Source organism: Mus pahari, chromosome 11, assembly GCF_900095145.1.
Source record: "Mus pahari chromosome 11, PAHARI_EIJ_v1.1, whole genome shotgun sequence".
Lineage (NCBI taxonomy): Eukaryota > Metazoa > Chordata > Mammalia > Rodentia > Muridae > Mus > Mus pahari.
This window is the reverse complement of record NC_034600.1, coordinates 50,921,672-50,929,629: the sequence shown is the minus strand read 5'-3', so window position 1 is coordinate 50,929,629 and position 7,958 is coordinate 50,921,672. Positions and strand designations below refer to the sequence as shown.

At 38.1% G+C, this 7,958-nt stretch overlaps 1 pseudogene; it reads left to right on the top strand.

Annotated features, from left to right (window-relative positions):
• The first annotated feature begins 1,828 nt into the window (after positions 1 to 1,828).
• Positions 1,829 to 1,947, top strand: LOC115065020 (annotated as a pseudogene).
• Positions 1,948 to 7,958: the final 6,011 nt, after the last annotated feature.

Sequence of the window (7,958 nt, the reverse complement as noted above, 5' to 3'; positions counted from 1 at the left end):
CTCCTACATGCACATCATACACACACACACACACACACACACACACACACCCTCACACACACACTGGTTTGGGATACTATTTTTATTGAATGGCAAAATACATATCGAAACAAGAACAGGTAATTATACAGTGGAAAGATTTCTAACATACCTAAGTAGATACCACCCATGGATGTAAAATGTCCCCAGTATTCCATTTGTCCCACCTCATTCTTTTCTTCTTTTTTAGGATAAGAATATATTTTTTCTTTTACTGAAAATAGATTCATTTTTTACATAATGTATCACAATTATAGCTTTCCCTCCCTCTGCTCCACCTCCCCTCCCATATGGACAAGCTTCCTTTCTGTCTCTCATTAGAAAACAGCCAAGAATAATGTGTGCCACTAATCTCAGCACTAGAGAGGCAGAGGCAAGTGGATCTTTGTGAGTTCACAGGCAACCTGGTCTATAAGTGATTTCTAGGACAGCCAGGATTGTTACACAGAGAAACATTGTCTTGAAATAAAAAAAAAAAAAATCAAAACAACAATAACAATAATAGTCTTCTAAAGGAGAGTAATAAAATTAAATATAATAGTTGGAAAACACCTAACACATTGGAATAGAACAAAACAAACAAAGGAATGCAGAAACCAGCTTATTCATTCAGGATGGAGCAAAGGATGTGCCAGGTAAACAGAGAGAAAATATATACTAAAATGAAACAAAGATTAAAAACAAACACAAAACAGAAAAGCGCTGCTACAACATTATGAGACAAGGAATCTCCATAAGATGCAATTGAGTTCACTTTCTGTTGGCCATCAACCGCTGCACTTTCAGCCTACACTTAAACGTAGTTTATTTCCCCACTAAGAGTCTCTTAGAGCAAACTAAATTTTTATTTGCAAGTAATTATCAATTGGAGGATGCATCTAGGGATGGGGGACATGTGTTCACGTCTTTCAGCTCTAGTACTGCATTTGATGCAGACCCATGCAGGCCCTGCACATGCTGCCTCAGTCGCTCTGAGTTCACATGTACAAAGATCATGCCGATTTAGAGGCCCTTGTTTTCTTGGTGTTATCCACTTCCTCTGTCTCTTCACTCTTTCCACCTCATCTTCCACAGATATCCTTGAGCCCTAAGGAGAAGGACTTGATGGAGACACACCATTTGATGGAGAGGGAAGGGGCTGGGTATTTCAAAGTCCTTCATTCTCTGTATAATGCCTGGCTATGGGTCTCTCTTTATTCTCATCTGCTGCAGGAGGAAGCTCTTCTGATGATGGCTGAGCAAGTCATTGATCTGCTCCCTGGCTGCAATGCTGTCTTATGATTTTCAATAGAGATATCTAACCATGAGACTAAAAGAAAAAAAAAATTAAGTGAATAATTAAAGGATTTTCCAGTAGGAGGAAAAAAAAAAAAAAACTAAGATGAAGGAATTCTTGGAGCCCAATGAGACCCAAGGGTGTATTTAACAGCAAATTGTTTAATTGCAAATTGTTTTATTGAGGAAAAAAAACTCTCACAAAATGAGAAGTAGCAGAGGATTTGTGGGAGCCGTTCTCTGGTCTTCGCAAGAAGAAGCAGGGAAAGGAATGTAGGAGATTCCTCCTCTAGCATATGTATGACAAGGTGGGGCCAGACAGATTCCTATGTAACAGTGGTGGCTTCCTCCCTCAAAACCGATCCTATTGGAAAGCCACCTTGGCTGATGCAGCTTTGCGGGACTGAGAGTCCCTAGAGCCATCCGGATGTCTCTCATTGCCTAGTAGAGAAGGCATCTCAAGAAGTCGAGAGTAATCAACTCTTCAAACGCTGCTTGTCACCTGAGGACCAGGGTGTTATATGAAAGGAGAGAAAGCTTAGAACTTTCCTCATAAGGACAGAAGGGACCGCTGGGCCTAACACCTTTTATATGGTTAAAGCATTGCCACACTTTGCAACATCTAACCACTTCAACAGCAAGTCCTTCATTGACACGAGCTTTTTCACAAGAGTTTTGCTTTCATAGGTAAAAGAAAGTTTAATAATAATGATAATAATAATAATAATAATAATAATAATAATAATAATAATAACACAAAGTTGGGTGGGTAAGGAAGGGGAGTAAATCTGAGAAGAGTTTGGGTTAGGGTAAATATGATCAAAATTCCCATGAACCACTCAAAGAACTACTGGAAAAGTCTAATCATCTGGAAAAAGAAGAGATGAGGACCAAGAGTTGATAATAGGATTTATCAGGCTGTCACAAAGTTTCAGAGGATTTCACAAAGTTATAGAGGAAAAACCTGGGTGGAATGCAAAAAGAACACATGGAGAAGAAGTGGAAATAATGAATGTTGGCAAACTTTGAAAGGAGTTATGCTGTTAAGAGAGGGGGCGGGGTGAGTGCTATACTCTTCCTTAAAGCAGTGGCTCTCAACCTTGCTAATGCTTTGACACTTTAATACAGCTCATCATGTTGTGGTGAACCCCAAACATTAAATTTTTTTTTACTACTTCATAACTGTAATGTTTGCTACTGTTATAAATCATAATGTAAATATCTGATGCAAGATATCTGTTTTATGACCACACGTTGAGAACCACTGTTTGAAAGCAAAAGCACACACAGTACTATTTCCATCTAATTCCAGAGAATTGATAAGGAGCACAAGCTAGTAGCAGAAGATGAGGAAAACATCAAGGCCCTGATTGACATGAGTTGTACACAAGAGTCTTGCTTTCATAGGCAGAAAAAGTTAAACGACTATAATGGGCATATCGGCGTATTGTACGCAGACTGCTGCTGGAAGGTGTGGAAGGTATTCTGGGTGGATGGTGAGTTTACAGGCATCCCTGAGTCCTTCAACTGACCATGAGGGTGGATAAGCCATATTGGATGTTTGAGGAAGATGGGAAGTCTGAGTAATCAAGGGAACTTACATGACCTTGTACATAATTGGTAGGTCATTCTTGATGGGCTCAGACAGGGAGTAAGTAGCCTTCGTCAGAAAATAAATAGCTGGAATTAAGCATCATTCATTCATTCAGAAAATAATCTAAGCAAAATTCATCCAGAAAAATAAATATAAGCCTGTCTGAACTCATAAGGCATAAACCCTCGGTTATCTTTTATGGCTTAGCATAGAGGAGCTGAGTTTCAACATATTTGCTTTTCATTGCAACACTTCGCCTAGGCTACTGGGAAGCATAGGCCAATTCCCTGTTATACTCTCTGCATTTTTACTTTAGTTATTATTTAACAGGAGCCATATCAGCTACGAGGCACAGGCAGGAGAAGGGTCAGTCTTTGAGTTTCTGTTAAGATAGATGTGAGAATCCTCCTTCCCCCGTTTCTCTGTTCCCATCTCCCTAACTGTTTACTGTGACTCATGAGAAAAATCCAGTCTTTTCTGCTTCACATTAGCGACAGTGAGTCAGCAGACCATGGACCTTATGAGAGATTCAGTTGATGAGATTAAAAAAAAAAAAAAAAAAAAAATTGAGGTTGCCCCCCCATCATAGGGAATTTGTATTTTCAGGTCTGTTTTAGCGCAGCCATAAGACAGTAATTTCTCGATGCCCAAAGAACATGAGATTGTCCCTGTCTCACTCGTTTCTGTGAACACTAAAGTGAAAGAGACTGAAATTTGCAGATCTTCTTCTCACTTTAAGCATTTGATGTTTTCAAAACGTTGTTAATTTTAAAGGAAGTGCTAAGAAGTCAGCAGTCCATATCTGAACTCTGGGAGAAATATTTTGACTTGGGTTTGACATAGATGATAAAGTATGTACGATGGATGGCAAGGAGAGAAAATTATATGGATAACTCTTTATGCTTTGATTCATCAAATGTTGATTTCATACACAGTGCCCTTATTGTTCGTCTAATTATAACATACAGAATATGCAAGGGCTCTTCTGCACTAACCTTCTATACCTCCAAGATACTGCTAAACTCATATGAAGCTTCCTGCAGGTTACAGGGGCTATGCGGCCACGTAAACAGAGCTAAAGAAGAAAGAATACAATTGTGGTCCAGTGCCCACTGGCCTGTACAGTGGTATTCTACCTACATGGCATCAATTTGCTAAAGTAACCAGAAAACTGAATACATTTTACATGGAAGTTACATCTTTTCAAGAAAGAACATTTGAGATGCCAGTTTTTCAAAGGAGGAAAAATAAGTTATTTCATGCCACAGACATAGTACATTTGGATCATTCACACATTTAAAAAAAAAAAATAGTTTTAAAGGAGTCACTGGGGACTTGAATAGTCTTTACCTCTGATACGGTAATTGGTCAATATTATCAGACTTGGAAGTTTAGGGTGTATGTAGATGAAGAAAGAGATTTATTATTCTAAACATTATTTTATGCATTAAAGTTTATGAGAAACACTAATTAAAATTTTGTTGAAGTAACAGAGATTATTTAATTGTTGAGTGAACTCAGTCAATATATATATATATATATTCTACAGTGATTCATTTACTTTAGATGATGGTATCTAGACTTACTCCTGACATTCTATAGTTCCCACTCATTCAGCAAGGCTACAACCAACATTTTCTTTTCTTGCTATGTATGTTCTACTTCACATTAGAGAGATAGAAAGGAATAGAAATTCAAGTTTCAGGAGATTTGGCCACACTCAGCCATCAGAGGCAGAGGCCTCTACCCTGAATTACAGGTGATGCCTTTTTAGGGAATATATTGTTATGGGATCTTATGCAGAGTGGCTGCAGAGTAAAGGAATATTGGGTCAAGACGGAACTCTTGAAAAGGTCTAAAGGTTAGGACAACCAAGTACACTTCCTCAGTGAAAGGCATCCTCCTCCTGGAAATATTGATGGAGTTGCTATGTTACTTTCATGTGCTGCATGGCCTCTATCTTCTGGTATGCAGGGTATTTCAGAAAGATATATGTGTTTATAAAAGTGTAAGCTAGAAGTTAAGACCAGTTCACATTAAAATCCCTGTTAAGCTGATAGCCACTTAATGTTGAACAAGTTACACAACCTTTCTAAAGCTGGCTTCTTTATCTTAAGGAAGAGATAAGAACATAGAACAGGATTATGCCGCAAATCATGGGAAACAGAAACACAATTCACAGCACGTACAAATGCATAATAAATTTTCAAAGAAAAATGTACAAATCCTTGCTAGAATTCCTGGTGATACTGAAATATGAAATAAGCGTAGTCTTCCTTAAATAACAAAATTTTAAATGGAATGGGAATTTATTTTTTTATTTTTATTTTTTTGTAACATCATATATGGGAAACTTTGACAGTGTTTTCATGTTCCCTCTTCAGCCCTTTGTACTTTGTTTAATACACATCTTATTTCTCCATGTGTGTACCTGGCAACTCACTGCTATGTATATTTTTATTATATATTTTCTTTGTTTACATTTCAAATTTTATCCCCTTTCCTGGTTTCCCCTCCGAAAACCCCCGATAGTATCCACCCTCCCCTGCTCACCAAACCACCCTCTCTCTCGCTTCCCTGTCCTGGCATTCCCCTACACTGGGGCATCTACCCTTTACAGGACCAAGGGTCTCTCCCCTCACTGATGTCTGATAAAAGCCACCCTCTGATACATATGCAGCTGGAGTCATGGGCCCCTCCATGTGTATGCTTTGGTTTAATCCCTGAGAGCTCTGGGGGCACTGTTTGGTTCATATTATTGTTCCTTCTATGGGGCTGCAGACCCCTTCAGAACCTTTGGTCCTTCCTCTAGCTCCTTCATTGGGGACCCTGTGCTCAGTCCAATGGTAGGCTGTGAGTGTTCACCTTTCTATTTGTCAGGCACTGGTGGAACCTCTCAGGAGACAGCTATAACAGGCTTCTGTCAGCAAGCACTTGTTGGCATCCACAAAAGTGTCTGGGTTTGATGATTGTATATAGGGTGGAGAATGGAATTTTAAAAGAAAGCTTCAAATTTTATTAGCTGCATTGGGGATTAATATTGAATACAGGGGATAATAAACCCAAAGTATCTATGTAAAACCAAAATCACTTTGAAGGATTTCTATACCAGTAGAAGTGTTGGTTATTACACATACCCATCTGAGGGACAAATAAGATATAATATAAATACACACATTCTTCTACTACCTCTGCTCTTTAGAATGTAGTGCCCAAGGCACTAGCCAGAGGAACAAGACAAGACAGAGGAGTTAAAATGACAAGAGAAGGAAATGAAGAACTCAAATTATTCTTTTTAAGTAATTAATTTATTTATTTAAATTTCAAATGTCTCCTCCTTCCTGGTTCCCCCTCCCAGAATTCTTCATCCCATTCTCCTTCCTCTTTGCCTCTGAAAGGGCACGCCCCCATCTACCCACCATACCCACAACAACCACCCCACCCACTATGAACATGTGTCCTTGTGGTATGGTATAGCATCTTTTGGGTATATGCCCAGGAGCAGTGTAGCTGGGTCTTTGGGTAGAACTATTTCCAATTTCTGAGGAAAGACTAGATTGATTTCCAGAGTGGTTGTACCAATTTACAATTTCACTAGCAACGGAAGAGTGTTCCTCTTTCTCTGCATCCTTACCAGCAGCTGCTATCACTTGAGTTTTTGATCTTAGCCATTCTGATTGATGTGAGGTGGAATTTCAGGTTCATTTTGATTTGTATTTCCCTAATCACTAAGGATGTTGAACATTCTTTAAGTACTTCTTAGCCATTTGAGAATCCTCTGCTGAGAGTTCTTTGTTAAGCTCTGTACACCACTTTTTAATTGGGCTTTTTGGTATCTTGATATTAACTCCAACCAAGCAAATGAAAGATCTCTGTGACAAGAACATCAAGTCCTTGAAGAAAGAAAACAAAGAAGACCTCAGAAGATGGAAAGATCTCCTATGCTTATGGTTCAGAAGGATTGACATAGTAAAAATGATCATTTTACCAAATTTACAGATTCAATACAATCCCCATCAAAATTCCAACACAATTCTTTATAGATATGGAAAGAGCAATTCTTAACTTCATATGCAAAAACAATAAAGCCAGGATAGCAAAAAAAAATTCTCAACAATAAAAGAACATCTGGTGGAATCAGCATCCCTGACCTCAAGCTGTACTAAAGAGCAATTGTGGTAAAAACTGCATGGTATTGGTATAGTGACAGGCAGGTAATCAATGGAATAGAATTGAAATCCCAGAAATGAACCCACACACCTATCGTCACTTGGTCTTTGACAAAGAAGCTAAATCTATCCAGTGGAAAAAAAGACAGCATTTTCACCAAATGGTGCTTCATGTAGAAGAATGAAAATTGATCCATATTTATCACCTTGAACAAAGTTCAAGTCCAAGTGGACCAAGGACCTCAACATAAAACCAGATATACTGAATCTAATAGAAGAGAAAATGGGAAAGAACCTCAAACACATTGGCACAGGGAAAATTTTCCTGAACAAGAATATCAATGGCTCAGGCTCTAAGACCAACTGACCAACTGGACCTCATGAAAGTGAAAAACTTCTGTAAGACAAAGGACACTGTCAATAGGACAAAATGACAACCTACAGATTGTCTAACCCTACATCTGATAGAGGGCTAATATCCAAATTATATAAAGAATCCAAATTATTCTTATTAGTAAATTATAAAATATTATACATAGGAGATTCCAAAAATATCTACCTGAAAACTTTGAGAAGTGACCAACACTTTGAACAAAGTGGCAGAATACAAAATCAATTTATGAAACTTAGTAAACTTTCTTCTATCAACAAAAAGAACATGAGAATAATCATGAAAATACTCCCACTAACAATAACCTCAAAAAAAAAAAATAAATCTAGAAATAAACCTAGCCAAGGAGGTGAAAGACTTCCATAATAAAACCTTTAAAATTCTGAAGAAAAAGATTAAGGAAGGCAAAGAAAAAAGAAAAAAAGGAAAGAAAGATGGAAGGAAGGAAGGAAGGAAGGAAGGAAGGAAGGAAGGAAGGAAGGAAGGAAGG